Genomic DNA, 20,767 nt, shown 5'->3' with positions numbered 1-20,767 from the left:
TAAAATTACAACACCGAGGGTTACAAATCTCTCCAGACAAGGTCCAGGTTCAGCCCCCTCATTTATTTCTGGGGTTTGAACTCTTTCCCCATAAAGTTATTTCTCAAAAAGTTCAACTAAGAAAAGATACCCTTAAAACCTTAAACGATTTCCAACGACTCCTGGGGGATATCAATTGGCTAAGGCCATACCTAAAATTAACTACCGGTGAATTAAAACCCCTTTTTGATATTCTTAGGGGGGATTCTGACCCCTCCTCCCCCTGAAAACTTACTGTAGAGGCCCAAAAGGCCTTAACACTGGTGGAGGCTGCCATTAATCGCCGAACGATTGACTATTTCTCTCCCCGGAAAGAACTTAAATTTGTTGTGCTCCGCAGTCCCTTCTCCCCTACTGGAGTTTTTTTGCAAGATAATCCCCTTCTCTGGATGCACCTGCCTGCCGCCCCTTCAAAGGTTCTTCCCTCCTATCCTTACTTAATAGCACAGCTTATTCAGATGGGAAGAGAACAGGCTGAAAAGGTTTTTGGCAAAGACCCAGATATTTTAATTGTACCCTGTAATATAACACAGGTCTCTTGGCTAATTCAAAATAACGATGATTGGGCTATTAGCTGTATATCCTTTCAGGGAAAAATTGACAATCATTATCCACCTAATAAATTATTACAGTTTTTATATAATATGCCAGTTATTTTCCCCCGGATGACTAAAAGCTTCCCAGTTGCTAATGCCTGATGGCTCCTCTAATGGCCAAAGCAGCCTTTTCAATAGACGGAAAGGTTGCTCGGATCTTCACTTGCTACAGGTCCATTCAGTTAGTAGAATTACAAGCCATTATTGAGGTTTTTAAAACCCTGCCTAATATTTCTTTTAATTTATATACAGATAGTTCATATCTTGCCCATTCTGTTCCCCAGTTAGAACTCGCTCCATTTATAAAACCTACTACTAATTCGGCTCCTTTATTTTCTATTCTTCAAAAGCTCATTCATGACCGCAATTGCCCATTCTTTATTGGCCATATACGGGCTCATTCAGGATTACCAGGCCTCCTATCACAGGGCAATAATTTTGTGGATCAAGCGACCCAGTTTACAGGGTTGACTCAGGACTCCGTGTTAGATCCATTGGCTCAAGCCCGACATGCACACAATCTTCATCATCTTAACTCCCAAACACTTAAATTAAAGTACAAAATAACTAGAGAACAGGCCAGACAAATAGTTCGGGACTGTAAAGGGTGCGTGACCTTCCTGCCAGAAGTCCACTTGGGAGTTAACCCCCGGGGTCTCATCCCCAGAGAAATATGGAAATGGATGTCACCCACATTAATATATTCGGCAAGTTAAAATTTGTTCACGTTACCATTGATACCTTTAGTGGCTTTATTTTCGCCTCTCTACAAACAGGGGAGGCCACCAAAAAATGTTATTAGTCATGTTCTGGCCAGTCTTGTAACCCTACCTCAGCCAAAAATTATTAAGACAGACAATGGGCCTGGATATACCAGCACTGGCTTTAAACAATTTTGCATGCAACTTGGCATAAAACATATTACTGGCATTCCCTATAACCCACGGGGACAGGGAATTGTTGAAAGGGCTCATCAAACCCTTAAAAACATGCTTACAAAATTACAAACAAATGGAGGAATCTTATATCCCCTCCCAGGAAATAAAAAAAAATTACTTAATCATGCATTGTTTGTCATAAACTTCCTTACCCTGGAGAAGGATGGAAAATCTGCAGCAGATCGCTTGTGGCATCCTCAAACCTCTCAAAATTATGCTCAAGTCCTCTGGAAGGACCCTTTAACATCACGGTGGCAGGGCCCGGACCCAGGCCTCATTTGGGGAAGGGGATCTGCCTGTGTTTATGACACCAGTGCAGGAAATGCTCGATGGTTGCCAGAGCGATTAGTTAAACAATTAAATCCACCCAGGGATGACCCTGAGAAGGCTCCTTCCTAATTGTGTTTAATTGCAGAAAAGGATGCTTCTTTTGTGGCTGCTGCTGAGCTTCTGCACCTCGACATTTGGCTCTTCTATAGATCAGATTTACGATTATGCCTGGATAGTCATCAGTCAGGCTGGAGACATCGTATGGAGCCACTCCACAACTGCCGCAAGTATCCCTTGGCCCGCTCTAACACCTGACCTTTGCAAACTGGCCTTGGGGGTCAGTGCATCTTGGGGAACACCAGATAAATTCATGCCACTGGAGTACGCTCCCGGTGATGGCAGTGGGGGTGTAGGTTGTCATAGCCCTATAGGCAGAGCTGCTCTGCAAACCAACACGGGTGGGATCTATGTCTGCCCTGGAAACCACCGAACCAGAAAAATTAACTATTAATGTGGCTTCCAGGAGGCTTTTGACCGTGCATCTTGGAGTTGTGAAACTACTGGGGATACTTGTCAAAAAAAAAAAATGTCAGCTGGCCAAACCCTAAATGGCTTTCCCATTGCTGGCATTCCTCTGAATCAAAAGGCTGGTGCAACCCCTTGATTATTTCCTTTATGGACAAGGGCAAAGATAAAGACTGGACATCCCGAGGATTTGAGTGGAAGATTCGACTCTATTGGGGGTCCTTCCTCTAGGACCCAGGCCTCACCTTCAAAATAAAATTAACTAAAACCCTTCCCTCTGCTACTCGAGTGGCTATAGGGCCTAACCCCATACTCCATCCCTCATTTAAAAAGGAGCCCCCGCCAGCTCGAGGGATAATTTCCTCCGTGACTCCCGGCAGTTCCCTTTCTACTCTTTTTCAACCTACTCTTCCGGCGGGCCCCCCCCCCAGGCAGAATTGATTGTAACTATGGTTAACTATAGTTATGATGATTGTAAATATATATATATATATATATATATATATATATATATATATATATATATATAATATGATTGTAACTATGGCTCTTGGCAGGCCTTACATGACTCCAATTCTAGCCTGGCCGATGATTGCTGGATTTGTTATCATTCTGCTCTGCCGTTTTATGAAGGATTGGCTCTTTTTGGAGAGGTCTGAGTTACTAATGACACATCCTTCTTACGGTGGCAACCCGAATCCCAGGAAGGAATGACACTTGCCCAAGTTTCTGGAACGGGTCTCTGCTTACGGGGCCCCTGGAATGCTTTTTCCCTCAGCCCTCATTCCCGTCTGCAATAAGACTGTTGTTATAAATAATACCTTCACTTATCTCTATGCACCTGATACCTATCTTGCCTGTTCATCTGGGTTGACTCCTTATATTGTTTCTGATACCTTTCTTAAAAATAAGGATTACTGTGTGCTTGTTCAGCTCTTCCCCCGCCTAACAGTCCATTCACCAGATGCATTCCTGAGATTTTGGGAGCAGGACTGTCTTCCGTCCAGAGTCAAAAGGGAACCCGTCACTGCTGTCACCATCGCCGTGCTCCTGAGTCTGGGAGCAGCCGGGGCAGGTACCTGGATTGCTTCGCTGGTTACTTCCCAACAACAGTATCATCACCTCAGTACAGTCATTGATCGTGATATTCAGGAGTTTCAAAGTTCCCTAGCCTATCTTAAAGAGTCTGTCTCCTCCCTTGCTGAAGTAGTTTTACAAAATAGATGAGGCTTAGATTTAGTGTTCCTCCAGCAGGGGGGATTGTGTGTAGCCCTCAAGGAAAAATACTGCTTTTATGCAGATAAAACTGACTTGGTAGAAAATAGCCTTCAAAAGGTATGAGAAAGTTTAGAAAAGAGACAGCGAGATAGGGAAAAAAGCGAGGCTTGGTACCAAAACTGGTTTTCTGCCTTCCCTTTATTAACCACTCTTTTGTCCAGCATTTTGGGACCCCTTGTTGGCCTTTTGCTCCTTGTTTCATTCAGTCCCTGGGCCTTCAAAAAACTAACTGACTTTGTTAAAAATCAGGTCGATTCGGCCACCAGGCATCCAGTGTCTGTACATTATCACCGACTAAATGTGACAGAGCTTGATCAAGGGCCTGACGAGGAGTCACCGGACTCCCCTTCGGTCGGCCTTGACTTTTCTCAGCTGGCTCCAAAGACGCCTTCGGGCATTCTCCCCAATTGGCTGCGGAGTCATCGATGACGGGATTAGCATGATGCCAAGTCCAGAGGTAACACCATACAGGCTGTGGTTCCGCCAGAGACGGGGATAGCATGGGTCCATGTCTTGGGGGCCCACTCTCTGCAGGAGTGCCAAGAATGGATGCAGCCCATGTAACCTAAGACAGGCGTGCCACCCAAAAAATCGATAATAGTGCTGGACCTGGGGGCAACATCGTGTAGCCTAAGACAGATGCTTCGCCCAAAGAAATAAAATAGGGGGAGATGCCAAAGACTGACCCTGAGCCAGGAGCCAGAGAGTCTCTCCGACTGACCCTGAGCCCAGAGCCAAAGAAGCCCTCCCTTAGAAAAACATTGACTCAAGACAACAAGAATAGATTAGTGCAGAAAGGGCTTTCTGAGGAAATTTACAAGATAATAGCCCCCAGACAGCTGCACTAACAACCCCGCCTTTGCCCCAACCTTTGAGCTGGAGTCAATTCAAATTCCAGCTCAAATTCCTCCCTCCTAACAGCTTAACTTCCCCCCCTCCCAAGTCCCTCCTTTCCTTCGTTTATAGTCTGTACCTTGGCTTACAATAAACAGACCTTGACAAGACTTTGCTTGGTCTTGTTTCTCTTTCTCACCTGTTTTGCCTTTCAGGTAGAGTCTTCCTCGAATCCCACAAATAACTGAGTCCCGCGGGTCGGGGCAATAAGAGAAGCAGTGTGGAGCTACCGCTTATTGTAGCTGCATAATGTTTGTGAAAAAGATGTTAAAGAGAAACTGCCGTTTGGAAACAGGTGACATCTTCTTTACCATTGGTGACTTCCAGTACAAAATGTATTCACTCCAGAACAACTAGACATAAACAACTAGAAAGACTTCCCTGCTAATTAACAAGTTTTTACTAATAACACTAAGTAAGCTAGTTTGTCTCTAAGAATTATTAGGAAGTGGATGTGTCGTTTCCTAAGATCTAGCAAAGAGTTGGGGAATTTTAGCTTCTGTGGTGGAATACTTCCTAGCCTGAACAAGGCCCTGAGTTCAGTTTCCAGCTGGACAAGGAAGAAAAGAATATATAGGACATGAGGCTCCAGTTTAAGAATCTTTATCATGTTTACCACATTATTAAATAATCAATAATACACTTCCAGTAGTGTATTTTGAAACATTAGTTAATAAGAGAGCTAGATGACTTTTGGAAACCCTGTGTATATACTTTAAAGTAATATAGTGCTTTTTAAAAAAGTTCTCCTAAGTATAAAGAAAATGCAGATGACATATCAATGCTAGTAAGTGTTTATTTACAAACATGGTATAACTTGTCCTTTGAGGAAAAAGATGATTGAAGGGCCTGGAGTACCCATGAATCCATGCTTCCTGCAGTCAGATTAAACCAATGCCATGTTACAAACACATACTGGTGATAACTAAAGTTGGAATGCCAGGAATCAAAGGAAAAGCAGGTAGGTAGAAAGCCACATTTGATGGAGGAGTAGGAACTGGCTAGGAGAAATATATTGACAAGACAGAGCTTAGACCCTACAAACCTTGCCTCCTTGAAAGATCTGTGCAAACACACAGCCACAAGACTTGGTTGAAGACCAGCAGGAGCCACACCCATGAAGTCTCACCAGCATGGTACATAAACATGAGCTAAGCAAGGTCGGCACCAACAGACATAGCGATGTGGATGGCGGGGGCGGGGGGATCACAAGGCCTCAACCCTACACGAAGAACCACACACAACTAAGAGAGGCTGAGAGTAGAAGAAACAGTCTTCCCCAGGAGACTGGGGTGGAAGAGCACACCAGCTGATTTTCTGATGTCAAGTGGTCATCCCTGAAAACATACAAGACCATGATTTTGAAATACAGCAAGAAGCAGGTGTACAGGATGGTTGGAAGGGAGGAAGGGGAAAGGGAAAGTGATGTAGTTATATTATCTCAAAAGTGAAAGAAATAACTGAAGAAGGTCAGGGGGTTGCAGTGGCCAAATAATCATGGCTTCAGAGAGGACTGTCATGAGAACCCACGGTGGCAAACAGCAGCTTTACTTTCCGATGCTTCTTGTGTCCAGGCGCTGTATCTTATGATTCTGTGACTTATAACATCCGGAGGGGACCAGGTCGTCCTGGGCCATGCATGAAAGTAATGGAATAGAGTTGGTGCAGTGGTGCTTGCTTGTAATCCCAAAACACTCAGAATGGAGGCAGAAAGATCAGGAGATCAATGTTTTTTGTTTGTTTGTTTGTTTGTTTTAGCTCCATAGTGAGTTTAAGGCCAACCTGGAATATACAAGAACCTGTCTCGATAGCAATGGCTAACGGGACAGTAACTTCCAGCTGGTCAAATGGAACAGAGCCCTTCTCCTGGCAGCGATGAACAGCCAATGAATGCCCACTGCAGCAGAAGGTAGAAGAGGGAGTGGGTTAACGTATTTCTTGGAATTTATTTATTTATTTCAAGGCAGGCTTTTCCATGTAGCCCTGGCTGTCCTAGAATTTGCTGTACTATAGACCAGGCTAGCCTGAGCTCAGAGATCTGCCTGCCTCCGCTTTCCAAATGCTGGGACTAAAGGTGTGAGCCACCATGCCCAAACCTGAAAAATGTATTTACTATCATACATTCCAACAATAATTCCTTCTATCATTGTTAATTCTCCTGGCACTGGAATTCTTTACCCTAACATACCAATACCCACCATCCATAGGCAACAGCAGCCAGAGTTTGAGTTGAATGCCATGCTTTGGTCACACCCTGCCTTTGAGGTAACCTTACGCCACAGTCTATCTCCGTGCCTGCCCAGCACCTTCACCAGCTCTCCACAGTGCCCTGATAACCTAGGTTGCCATTAGAGTGTGTAGCAAAAAGGAAAAAGGAGGAACCAGGAGACTTGCAATGTCTGTGACTTTGAGTAGGATAAAGATCTTTGTGCCTCAATTTCCTTATCTAGTAAAATGGGGATGAGAATAATGATGATGATTAGTATCTATCTTCATGTGTAAACTGTGAAATAAATTAGATAATATGTAGGAAAGTATTTGAAAATATGAACTATTAACAGAACTTGTCTCATCCAGCAGATTAGGAAATATTTCACTTAGAAAGGATAACTCAAATGAAATATGAAATACATGCCAATTAGCTGGTTCAAGTTGCAGTATGATTAAGGAAATTTGGAAAAAGACCAATGAACCAGAAAAACTTCAGTTAAGAGTCCAGGAAGAGATGTGACTGGAACAGTACAAAGGTGGTTCATGGGAAATTCGTGGCCATATAAGGAGTGTGGACATGAACACGGTAAAACTCATGAGGACATGGCCAGCTTGGGCTTCAGAAGCACAATATGAGAAGCCAAGCAGAAAACTGGAGAATGGATTAAAAGGGAGCAGAGAGGGAGCAGCCTGCTGATTCTGGAAGATGGGTGTATGGAAGTTCATTGTATTCTCTTCACATTTACCACATTTACTTCCTTTGAGATTTCTTTTTTCACTCTACAAAGATTGTTAAGTCTTCCAGGTAAGGGATGTAGCTCAAGCTGGGGTGCTTATTTAGGAAGCATGAGACCATGGGACCACGCCCCAGCACCAAAACAACAACAACACACACACACACACACACATACAGAGAAAGAGAGAGAGAGAGAGGGAGGGAGACATACAGAGTGAGGTCAATTAGGAAGTTGTCAAAACGGCCCAGAAAGACAGCTGGCAGCAGGGGGTGGAGTTAGGGGCTAGACTTGAGAGATAAATTAAAAGGGATTGAAGGTTGGGCTTCCAGGGCCTTTCTGAGTGCAGAGTGACTGCTGTTAGGCCCTGTCTGTGCACGCTAGTTCACAGATAAGCGCTATGAAAGGAAGGGCTTGGAAGTGAGATGACGGTGTGACAATTAGCCGCCTTCACTGTGTGGTGTCTAAAACCTCAAGACCTCCAGAAGGCAGTAGAATAGTCAAGTGTCAAGTTTATGGAGAAGTCCAAATCATATGTAAAAAATAAAAATAAAAAGTGCAGCCACAGGGAAGGGCTAAGAAAATGTCACGTGGAGAAATAGAAGGTCTCAGAGAAACCCTCATTTAAAACTGTTGCCAAGTCTCAGATGGCAACAAATAAGATATCACCGCTCACCTAGCAAAGGAAGTGGGATCTCTTTCCACTGTCCAAGCAAAACGTAACAAAACAAACAAACAGAAAAACACACACACAGGTAGGGCAAGGCTGAGGCAGCCAGATTTCTGTGAGTTCAAGGCCAGCCAGGGCTACACAGTAAGACCCCATCTCAAACAAAACACCAAACAAGCCAGAGTTTGGAAGTGAGGTGGCAGGAACTCGAGGGAGCTTTAAATTCTCTCTGAACTAGATGACTGCACCAGAGAACTATAGAGAGCCTCGAAGGCTGCTGGGCAGTGGTTTCCATGCTATCGTTCTGGGCGCCCGCAAGCAAGTGTTGCTCATCATAAAAGAATTTCATGTCTTTCTCTTAGGTCTCTGAAAAACCAATTGGAACCACAGCTGCCAAACTGGCTAAATGCCATGTGAGAATGCCGGTCTTTCATCTGTGAGGTTAACTCATGGATGTTGGCACAGCGCATGCACCAGTGCCACTTCTGGGAGTGTGCTTGGTGCCAAGGAGGAATAATGACAAGAAATCACCCAGCACACACTGTCTCAGCACTACTCTTCCTCTCCTCTCCTTTGCAGGCTCCAGTCACAAGGATGTTGCCTTCTGTATGGCCTACCCCACCTCTTCAAACTTCTCTTTCGTTGTTTTTAGTTTTTGTCTCCGTTGTCCAAAATGAGTGGCTCTGTTAGCCTCTATTCCAGCTTGCAGAGTCCTTTCTTCATCTCCCCCCACCCTGCTGTTGAGCCCACACACAGCTAAATATATCTCCATTTGATACTATTGATAAGAGTTTCTAGTTCTACTTCTTGGCACCAACCTGTGCCCATCATATCATAGACTCAGCAAGTACTCATTGAGGGGATGGCCCCTGAAGCGAGTTTTCTCTTTGTATGTAAAAATGCTCATTTAGAAGACTCTCAGTTCTCAGCCTGGTTTAATCCCAAGTAAGATCAAAATAATAATGTGATTCAATTTGAGAAAATGTTATTCTGTTATCAAAGTGTAGTTACTCAAGACATCTAGAACTGCTTGTTTCTAAGACTTTTTAAGATTTTTTTATAGGGGTGTAATAAGAAAATTTTTATATTCAATTTGGTTTAATATTCCTGGTATTATTAGGGAGAAAATGTCTTTAGCTGCAACCTAAAAATGCCAATGTTGACTACTCTAAATTTTAATTTACTCTCACTAAAATTAGCATAGTAAGTATGCAAATGAATAAGTTTCACTGTGACATTTCCATGTATGCATATATTAGGTTTTGCAATATCGAGTCTTTCATAATTGGCTGTGACCATGCCTAAGCCTAGGGGAGAAAGGGGTGGGATGCTTTTATAAGAGATCAGGGATAGCCAGGGCTGTAAGAGGAGCCTTCCCACGAAGCTGTAATCACGAAGGGACGCAGCTGCACAGCAAACCTGGAAGAGAAGAAGAAAATAAGTAGCCTGCCCTCTCTCCCTTTGTACCCTCTGATTTCTCACTGGTACTTCTCATTTGTAGAAGCCATAGATGAAAAAAACTCTGGGTGACAATCTAGCCCAGAGCAGAGAAGGGCTGAGGCTGGATAAGAAGATAAATGGAAAAAGCTGGCACAACACAGCCTTCTGCAAACTGGCATTGTTTCACTAGGCCTTCACTTACAGGAAAAAGCTCATGTCCCCAAACACGATAAACATGAAGTTCCAACTGTATTATCACAAGCAGATGACAGTATAGTCACGTGATAACACGAGCCACCCCCAAAAAGTCGCAGAGAAAGAGGAGAAAATAAAATGATTTAGCCAATAAGTCATTGTCACAGTCCTATCCCAACAGCCGTTAGGGAGGTGGAGAACAAGTGGAGATAGATAATAAGCAGAGCCGTGGCTTCCTTATCCTCTGCGGACACACTGTTGGCCTCTGTTCTGATCTCCTTCATTCCGGAAGACCCCAAGTCCCTCGGTAGTGCAGCCTTGTTGTGGGGCCACAATTTCCCAAGGACCATTATTACTGGAAAGGAGAGGAGTAAGGAGCGCCCAGAGAATTCTTTGTGTTCTTTGGAAGGCAGTTCTCCTGGCTGGCTGTGCAATAGCAACTTCTATCTCCTTGGTAATGGGAACCATGTGTCTAGCCAGCATACAGATTATATTTTTTACCTTTTAACTCAATGTTTGAGAAAACTCATATGAGTAGTTTTATGGGACCGTGACTTTATTCCCTGAGGAAGGGGTTCCTCCCTTCCATCGCCCATCTTTTTATGACTATGAAATCTAAGGTCATAAAAACGCTAATCAAACACTCTATAAACAAATTATCTAATGGAATCGAGAGCAGATACTTTCCCACACCCAGCTACCCTTATGGACTGTGTATTTCAACTTTGGAAAATGTGTCATCAGAAACAAACAAGACAACAGATCATTAATTCTGAGCTCCCGAGGGGCAGGACCTCAACATTGCAGAGAACCAGCTCTGAACTTACGCTGAAATGGAGACTTCTGTTGATTCTCGCATTTTCCACTAGGCTAAAAGCTACTTCTGGACAGAGAGACATAGTGAGGACAGAGGCTGTGGTGGAAATAAGCCAATGGTGACTGCACTTCACCATAAAACCCACTGACTTCTCAGCTAGGCGGTGCTTGTGACACTGGTGCCCTCCCTAGCTCTGCCTTACTAATGGGCACATTGTCTAGCCACACACTCTCCATTTCTTTACCCAGGGCCACGGTGAGCAGCTCGCTGAGGCAAAGCCAGCATTGAGAAGCAAAGGTGTCGTGATGACATCCAGAGCACTGAGCCTTTGTCGAGCCTGGCCTCTGACCCGGGTTTCCCTCTCAAAGGCAGAACTTCGGATTTAAGGATGCTTAAGTTTCGCCCCTTCCTCTTCTGTTTTGTCTTCTGTGAAACAATGCTGTATTTTAAAATGTTAAGACTTTGGTTTTAATTACGTGTGTATTTATGTGTGTGTGTGTGTGTGTGTGTGTGTGTGTGTGTGTGAGTGCACACGCCTGAAGAGGGTAGAAGGGAGATTGGAACCTCTGGAGCCAGAGTTACAGGTGGTACTTAGTAGGTCCACATGGGTTCTGGTGCTGGAATTTGGGTCTTCTACAGAGCGGTACACAGCTTAACCACTGAGCCGTATGTTCAGCCCCTAAATTTATTTTTGTGAGTGTGTATGTGTGCTCCTGTATGCATATGTGTGTGGCTAGTGACACTGGATATCCGGCTTCCTTTATCACTTATATTCCGAGACAGGTTCTCTCACTGAACCTGGTTAGGCTGGCTAGCCACTATACCCCTAGGGTGCTCCTGTCTCCCCCTTCCACTGCTGGAATTACAGGCACACACACACACACACACACACACTCACATTCACACACACACCCCACGAGCTTGCCTGCATGAGTTTGTGTGTGCAGGAACCCACGGAAGCCAGAAGATGGTGGTAGAGCTCCTGGAGCTGGAGCTCAGGTGGGTGTGAGCCACCCTATGTGGGTGCCAGGAACTAAGCCAAGGTCCTGGGCAGGAGCAACTCGGTGAGGCCATCTCTTCAGCCGTCGCAGCTTCTGACACGGTGCTGTGAGTTGAATGCAGCACCCTGTGCTCACACAGCAAGAGCTTCCTCACTGAGCTGCTCCTCACACCAAGCAACTTCTTAACATGAGTCTTTAAAAGAATCTTTTCCTTTCCTTCTGGCAAAAAAAAAAAAAAAAGTCTGATTTATTGAGAAAACCCAGGAGTGTTGAAATCTTTTCATTGTCTCAAGTAGATTTTGTGGGGCTGGGGGTGTAGATCAAAGGTAGGATGCTTGCCTAGAGGACATGAAGAGCTGGGTTTAAACATCAGCAATACCAGAAAACAAAACAAAAGATAAAACAAGCAAAGGCAGAATGGGCATGTGTATTCCATGTTCAGACTTTATTTGAATACATAACATATTTATGTCTCAGCACTGTGACAAAAATGCTGTCAGTTTTTGGGTTGTTTTGCGTTAGTTTTTGGCAGGATCTCACGTAGCCACACTGGCCTTGAACTCACTATGTAGCTGAGGATCACTCTGCACTCCTGATTCCCTTGCCTCCATCTCCCAAGTGGCGGGGTAACCCAAGATGGTGCCAGGCAAGTACTCTACCAACTGAGCTGCATCCACCACCCCAGCAGGTCTGTCTTAAGGTGTATTTAAACATTTGTGATTTAAATGTAAGTACACCTATAGATTTGCAGTACAGGGAGGCTTAGAACTATATAGAATAAGTGAGTTGAGGAATCCTTAAAATAGCAGTGGTGTACTTTTAACGAATTTGTTACTGTGTGATTTCTGTCACTAACACACTGGTAAGGATTGCCAAATTGGATCTTTGTGTAGTAAGAGATTTGTGCTTAAATTTTCAAGATGTGTATCTCAAAGTGCTTCATTTAATGCCTCCACATCTGACAGATTGTTTATTACTGCTAACTCTGCCATCATGTTATTCATCAGGAACAAATCCAATCCTCTGCTCTTTGTTCTAGTAGTCCAATTTCCTCCTGTATCGAATCTATCTGCCTAAAGCATTAAGGAGAAGGTGAGGGCTGGAGAGATGGCTCAGAGGTTAAGAGCACTGGCTGCTCTTCCAGAGGTCCTGAGTTCAATTCCTAGCAACTAAGTGGTGGCTCACAACCATCTGTGATGAGATCTGGTGCGCTCTTCTGGTGTGCAGTGTTCATGCAGAAAGAACAACTGTATACATAATAAATAAACCTTTTAAAAGTTGACAAGGGGATAATGAGTGTGTGTATGCAGGTGCGTGGTGAGCCGCAGGTTGATACCAATTGTCTTCGGTCTGTTTCTACTGAACAGGGAGGTCACTGAGAGGCTAGGCTGGGTGGCCAGTGTGTCCTAGGGATCCTCCTGTTTCTACCTCTAGGTGTGCACCATGCCTATTTTTGACATGGGTTCTAGGGAACCAGACTCAGGCCCTCATGGCAAGCACCTTTACTGACTCCCTACCTCCCCAGTTCCACAAAGGGAAAATCCTAGATCTTCACAGTCGAAACTGACACCAACAGGCATAAGTTGTGTTAATTATCATGCATTCTTTACATAGCTGAATAACTCATTGGTTATGAGTTGAAATAGGTCCCTCCAAAAGATGCGTTAAAATTCTGAATTGTGGTCATCTGGATGAAACAAAAAAGAAGGGGTAGGATTTAACATTAAAACAAAGAGTCACATAAAAACAGGGAGAAATTAAAAGCATCTAAAATTTTTTATGTATACATTTATTGTGTATCTGTGTACATGCGTATTGATGTGTGTGGATATGTGTGTGCATGCAGACACACTTGTGCTACAACATGAATTTTTATTATCCATTCATCAGTTGAAGGACAGTTAAGTTTATTTCATTTCCTAGTTGTTCTGAACAGAGGGCACAGCTAGCCCCAACTGCCAGGCACACTTTCAAGGTTAGCTAGAACTGCTTTTCCCAATTAGCAAAAATAACGAGTCAGAAGTGACTACTCTGTTCCCCTGTCCTCACTCCCCCCCCACCCCCTATGAGAGCTAATTTCAGTTTTTGCCTTTATAAAGTTAACTCTGAAAGACAATCAATGTCACAGTTCGGCTCAAGAGTCCACTGACCATGTGCAGTGGTCAGTCTTGGGGGGCTGTGTTCATTAAACCATCTATATCTGAGACCGGTGTCTGAGTGGTTTGTGAGGCTTCCTCTGGACCCTAACTGTGTTGGCTGCAAGACCAAGAGAAAACCCTGGAGTGTAGGAACTCCAGGGAGTCAAGAGGAGTGCCAAGAGGTCAAGCCTTCTTTCAGTCCTAGCTAGGACTCGGGAAGTACATGAGCATGAACACTAGGTGGCAGGCAGAGCATAGACAGAAAAGGAGAGCTTCTACAAGAGCCTGCTGATGTGGCCTTGGTGACAGTTAACTGGAATTTCACTGATTAATGCCTTCTGTGTGGTAATTTTGCTCTCCTACACTCTCCATTCTCCTGCATTCCAGCAAAGCGGATAAAATTCTTCCTTCTCTATCCTCCCTGTTCGCCCAAATCCTTGCAATTCTTCCAACTTGTCACCAGCTGAAGTCACCAATGAACCGAAGCTCTCCAACGAGCAGAAACCGTGTTGAAGGAGACTGTGCCACACCCACATTCTGCTAAGGGAGTTGCAGATGAGCAGACAGTTCCTTTACCTCTCGCTTCTGATCCACTCTCCCTGGGATGCTAGACTAGATACACTACACTGTGGGAAGCATCTGAATGGCAGCCACCATGCAACATTGAGAAATACCATCTCCAGGCAGGCGTGGTGAGGCACACCTTTAATCCCAGCGCCCGGGGAGGCAGAGGCAGGCGGACCTCTGTGAGTTGGAGGCCAGCCTGGTCTGCAAAGTGAGACAGCCAAAGCTACACAGAGAAACCTCGTGTCGAAAAACCAGAGGTGTGGGGCGGGAGGAGAAATATTATTTCCTTGTCCTCTCACTGGGTCACAGCATCAGAAATACCTCAGGGCACAGGAATAAGCACTCTGACTCATCTGCCCACCAACTCCCATGAGGCCATGGTGACCACCTTCATTTGGTCACCGTGTTCAAAGTCTCAAACCCCAGATAATCAGTGTCTAGAGCCAACCAAAACAGCTGCTGGCTCTACTCTAGGCCTAGATCTACCTGAGCTCCATTTAAACTCAGCCAGGAGCAGCTGGAGAGATGGCTCAGGAGGTAAGAGCACTGGTTGCTCTTCCAGAGGACCCGGTTCAGTTCCCAGCACCTAAGAGGCAGCTTCTGTTACTCTAGGCCCAGGGGATCCAACACCCTCCTCTGTCCTCCATAGAGACATTAATGCAGACAAAACTCCCAAACAGATAAAGCACTGAAATAATCTGTAAAAATTTAAGTACAAAATAGGATTTTGCCATATGGATACAAATGTCTTCCAACAGTTTTTAAAATGAATGTATATTCATTGTAAAAAATGATGTTTCCTTATGACATTTTCACACATATATACAGTGTATTTTTCTCACATTCAACGTCTGCCCCGATAGTCCCCACCTGTTGGCAGTTTTTTGTTCTTCCTGGAAACATTGTTTCTTTCTTCTTATAGCTCAAAAAATGTAGTTACACTCTCTTGTTACATGTGTTCCTTGGTCAGAAGCTGTGTTAAGTAGACAATCATGACAATGGGTAGGGATTTTGTATCAGAGTTTTGCCTTTAGTTAGTTTTCTTATAGCTGTAAAATAGTGAAGTAAATGACCAAACAAACAAATACCTTGAGGGAGGAAGGGTTTACTTTAGCACATGCTTGACAGCAACACATTTGTCACAGCAGAGAAGGCCCTTGTACTCGTAGATGTTATTATGAGGTAAAAATGCATTGTCCCCAAATTCAGATGCTAAAGCCTTGGATGTCAGTACCTCAGCACTCGGCTGCATTTGGAAACAAGATCTATAAAGGAATTAAGTTAAAATTAGGTCATTAGGGTAGACCCAGATCCAAGTTTGATTGTATTCTAAGAAAAAGGGAGATCTAGACACAAGCAAATAGGGAAGAAAATGAGAGAGGGGCTTGGGACAGATCATTCTCTCATAGCCCTTAGGGAAAAAAAAAAAAAAAAAAAAAAAAAAAAAAAAAAAAAAAAACAAAAAAACAATCCTGCAGACACGGTGGTCCTGGACTGCTAAGCTCTAGAGCAGTGATTCTCAACCTGTGGGTTGTGACCCCTCTCAGGGGTGTGTGTGTGGGGGGGGATGATTGAATGACTCTTTCACAGGGGTGGCATATCAGATACCCTGCATTTCAGATATTATTTATATGACAATTCATAACTAGCAAAATTGCAGTTATGAAGTAGCAACAAAAATAATTTATGGTTGGGGAGAGGGTCACCACAACATGAGGAACTCTATTAAAGGGTCTCAGCATTAGGAAGGTTGAGAATCCCTGGCCTAGAACAAGAAAGACAAATTTCTAATGCTTAAGCTGCCCAGCCTGTGGGACTTTGTTATAGAAACTCTAATAACTAGTATGTGCAAAGAGAACACTAGGACAATCAGGTCAGGAACGGCTGTCATTTTGTTCGTTGATGCACTCTGCACACCTAGTGTGCAATCGGGCACACGGTGGATCGTCAATAAACGTTAGCTGGGTGAGCTTATAAAGCAGATTAATAAGAGTGTCCCTTAGATACATCTATTAAATACCAACACTGCTACCTAAAGTAATACCTTCCCCCATAGGTCCCAAAAAGCTGGACTACCCATAACTTACCACATACTGTGATGTAATGGATCTGCTGCTACACCCCAAGTGAACAAAATTCCCCGGTGATGATTCACTGCTGGAGCAATTTCCTGTTTCCTGAAGAAGACAAAAGACAAAAATAAAAAAAAAAATAATAATAAAAGTCTTACTGTGATGCAGTAAATTGGAATTAACCCACCCGGAGAAACATCAGATTTACCAGGCTGACACAAACCCACAGCTTGTTATTCCTATTTCTGGAGGGTATTTGGCTAGCTGACTTCACTGAAGGCAGCAAGAACAGCCCGGATCAGCAGTTTAAAGGGTCAGATAATTAAGGACTTTCCTGTTCCTACTGAAGCATTTCTTAGGAGCACAGGAAAAAGACTAATTAAATTTTCTCAGGACTCATTCAATTATGGATTCATGGCATGTCTTTCCACCCCATCTCCATGTCCTAATGTCATCATCATCATCATCAATCAATATTTAATTTGGTAACCTGAATATACTAGTCAAATGACAGCAATGTAAAGGAAAAAGCAATGAAGGATATATATTGTTGTTGAATCACCTTGACGCCCTTTCAGAGGACCAGAGTTTGGTTCCAGCATCCATACTGGGCAACCCACAACTGCCTGTTACTCTAGCTCCAGGGTTCTCACACCACCTCTGACCTCCAGGAGCGCTACACTCACACGCACAATCCCACACACACATGGATGAAAAAAGAAATGAAGAGGAGGACATGACTGCTCCCAGGTACGGCGGAGGAGGAAGTGGACTGTGGATAAAAGAGAGAGCACAGCCAGAGGCAAAGACATCTGGGAGAGTCCAGAGTGAACATGACCCTGAGCCAGGCCACTTGAGCAGAAGAGGGAGGGGACAACCAGGAGAGTAAAGGCAAGCAAAATGGCTGGATTATACAGGGAGGGGCAGTTTGTGGATGGGCAGCCCACCCCTGGGCTGGAGAACTTTAGGGTGGAGGGGTGGGGTATGCCAGTCACACTTGTAACAGATAGCCAACGGTGGCCAGGTCTGCTTTCATATGTTCAACAGGTACCTCAGTTGGCCATTTGTCCCTGGCTTGAGACCAAACAATACACATAATTAAAAATAAAATCTTTTTGAAAAAGTTGCCAAAATTATGAAAGGGGCTGGAGAGATGGCTCAGCAGTTAAGGGTATTTATGCTCTTGCAAAGGACTGGGTTCGGTTCCCAGCATGCATATGGTGGTTTATAACCACCAGTAAGTCCAGTTTCAGGGCATCCAACACCATCTTCTGAACTCTGCAGGCACACGAGCGATACACAGACGTACAGGCAAAGCAAAACACTGACGCACAAATCTTTAAAACTTATAATAATAGTTATTAGAGGTGATAAAATTGTAAGCAAATTTATTTTCTATTGATCCATAGCTTCACCTAAAATTCCGTTTTTAAGGCCCGAAGTTCTCTTAGAAAACACTTTTTAAGAACAATTTGTCTACATGAGCATATGTGCATGTATGTGTTCAAGTGTGTGAACCTTTGTGTGCATGGAGGTCAGACTCTGCAGAGCCGGAGGATGCCAGGCTGTATGGGCATTAGTGACACCAGCTGGCACATGGCTGCTTTCTTTCTTTTCTTTTCTTTTTTCTTTTTTTTCTTTTCTTTCTTTTTTTCTCTCTTTCCTCTGTCTAATAAGAAATTAGAAGACAGGAAAACAGCTCAGTGCAAAACAAAAACTTACTGGCAAGTTATGCAGACTTCTCAGACTTTTGAGGGCTCCAGAGCTGACAACCACTTATGCTAAGAGGTTGAGTTTTCATGCGGGTTCAAGTATCCTTTTTTATGATATCCCTGTTTTACTGGAATTTTGTGCCCCTTTTGGTGTAGTGGTTTGGTCCCTTGCTCTGTCCACGAACATCTCTCTCCCCTCCATCTTTCTTTGCCTCTGCTTCAGGGGCCCTCAGCACCTCTGGGATCCAAACTCCCTCCTTACGATGGGGGACCAAGCCATCTCTCCAGGCCTCTTTTGGAGAATTCTAACTTCTGATCATTATGGAAAAATTTAAAGGAGATATATGCTGTGTGTGTGTGTGTGTGTGTGTGTGTGTGTGTGTGTGTGTTTGTCTGTCTGTCTGTCTGTGAGCCGCATGAGTGTTTTGCTGCATGCATGTAAGTGCATTGCACGTGTGTCTGACTTTCTCAGAGACCTGACAAGAGCGAGTGGATCCGTGGAGCTGATGTTACAGGTGGTTGCAAACTTCCCATGTGGGTGCTGGGAATTGAACTCAGGCCCTCTGAAAAAACATGAAGTGCTCTTAACCACCGAGACATAGTTTATTTTTTATTTTATTTTTTTAAAACACTCTTAGGGCATTTATTGATTAATTCGTTCTCTGCTAAAATTTCACATTAGCTTAAAGTTCAATTCAGTCTTTACATTTCTCTGAGGTTTATTATGTATTATGAAGCCCCCTTCTCCGTCAGTCAGTGTGACTAGCGTCCACGTAAAGAGACCCATGTCGGCCTTTCTGTTCCTCTGGTGAACCAAGTAGATGTTAACACTGCTCTGCTACAAGGCAACAGCTCCTAATTCAAACTCATCCGAAAAGGTGAGACTTCTGCAAAGTGCACTTTGAAGAAGAGGCGCTTTTCGCTTATGAAAAGAAACCGGTGAGTTCTCTAAGAATAAGAAAAGGGAGTATTTGACCGTTAAGCACGATTTAGAGGGAAGACTTCAGATGTTGCTCTGCTGGTCCAGGCTGCTTAACACTCTTCTTGTTCCTCCTGCGGGCCCCCTTCATCGGGTATCACAAAGCCTTCTTCTGTGGCATAAAGAATATCTGCAATTCCCTGCAGTAGGGGTCATTTTCCCCCTCATTCTCCTGGCAAACCAGTTCACTTTTCCTCAGCTCTCCGAAGTAGAAGACTCTCTCCTTCTCCAAGTCTTCAACAGTGAGCTTCAACTCTTTGACCCGCTGCATCAGGTCAGCTGCTCCATCGTCCCCATCGCCCACACCAGGATTCTTCTGCACCATCCCTGGGCCAGCCTTAGAGCTGCAGTAGTTCTCTGTGTTGCAATGGGTCTCTGTGGAGCTGCAGTCTCGGAGCCCAAGAGGTTTCTTCGGTTTACTCAGAGCTGGAGCGACAAGAGAAGGAGCCACCGAAGTTCCTTGACCTTGTCTGGCAGCTACAAGGTCATACTCTTTTCCATCATAATTTGCATCAAAAAACTTCTTGAACCATTGAACAAATTCAAAATTGTCCTGAAATTTTCCTTTTACTAATTTAGCCACAGGAATTTCTTTGTCAATGCCCATCCTCCTGAAACGTGCTTGTAGTATTTTGAAGTTCTAAATATATTCATGTTCTAGCTTAGCTTGAAATTTCACTTTCTTCAAGGCAAGGGAGCCAGGGAACAGCATGTCCACACACTCAGTGTGCAGCCCCTGAACACAACTGTTCTACCTTTGTCAGATTCAGCTGCAGAGATTCTTTGATTCAGGCCAGCATGTCACGTCGACTCTGGTTGTCACTGATGACTGAGGTCGGGTACACATTCACTGCCATCTTCGGCTCTCAGGGGACCTGCATCCACTGACCACGCGCCCGGCTCTGGTTCCGTCTTTGTCTCGTTCAAACCGTCGGACCCATAGTTTATTTTTAAACTACGTTTAAACCATGCATTTATAGAAAGTGTGTGAAAGCCAAAATAAATCAGTGTTATGGGCAAATGGAAGTCAAAATATTTAACTCAGAATTGGAAACTCTCATCTATTCCCAAAAGTTTGTTCTTCATCTGGGGCCCAGAACTAATGGCAGAACTGATGCAATCTGAACCGAGTGCCAGCAAATGTTTACCAAACCCTCTGTCCCAAAGGGCGGTGCCTCAGAAATGACGTGGGTTGGGATTGCCTTGAGAGTTTAGTTCCATAGCAGTACAGACAAATACACTTTGAAACACCATTTTTCTTTCTAGTAAAAACAAAACAAAACAAAACAGTGAAACCTAAATGCTTTACCACACTATGCAAAAAGGTTTAATTTCCTCCTTGCTCTGCTTCCCTGAGAACCACAGCATATGCAGGAAGTTCATGTCTCTGTGACTTATTTATGGCAGAATGGAAAAAAAGAAAAAAGAACTGTGGACTTTGTCAAGGATGATTCCAAGGGAACAGACCATTAAACTACGATAGTCCCCTCCTTCCCTGCTAAACAGCTTGTGTCTAAAAGGCCAATAATGTGATTACATGAGCCATGACACCATCGCCAGGACTATAAGCAGTTCTTTGAAAGCATTTGACCTGTTGTATGGGAAGTCAATTTGGGAGAGCTGAATTGCAAGGTTTAAAAACCTCCACCCTCAAGCAAAGGTCTTCTTGATCCCTTGCCACCACTACGTGC

The 20,767-nt window shown here is 44.0% G+C and overlaps 1 protein-coding gene, 1 long non-coding RNA gene and 1 pseudogene across 2 annotated transcripts in view; all 3 read right to left on the bottom strand.

The window, feature by feature from the left end:
* Cntrl (centriolin) overlaps positions 1 to 20,767 on the bottom strand; it is a 327,805-nt gene that overhangs the window by 67,766 nt on the left and 239,272 nt on the right. The gene's annotated exons all lie outside the window — the stretch shown is intronic.
* Positions 11,539 to 20,767, bottom strand: part of LOC132655885 (uncharacterized) — a 27,515-nt gene continuing 18,286 nt past the window's right edge. Inside the window, exons 2-4 of the long non-coding RNA XR_009593822.1 lie at positions 16,401 to 16,490; positions 15,402 to 15,578; positions 11,539 to 11,827 (exon numbers count right to left, since the gene is read on the bottom strand). This is a non-coding gene — a long non-coding RNA (uncharacterized LOC132655885). The remainder of the gene's footprint in view (positions 11,828 to 15,401; positions 15,579 to 16,400; positions 16,491 to 20,767) is intronic.
* LOC110558643 (microtubule-associated protein RP/EB family member 1-like) lies at positions 18,742 to 20,161 on the bottom strand (annotated as a pseudogene).

The sequence above is a fragment of the Meriones unguiculatus genome, chromosome 8 (assembly GCF_030254825.1).
Source record: "Meriones unguiculatus strain TT.TT164.6M chromosome 8, Bangor_MerUng_6.1, whole genome shotgun sequence".
Lineage (NCBI taxonomy): Eukaryota > Metazoa > Chordata > Mammalia > Rodentia > Muridae > Meriones > Meriones unguiculatus.
This window is presented reverse-complemented; position numbering and strand designations above follow the sequence as displayed.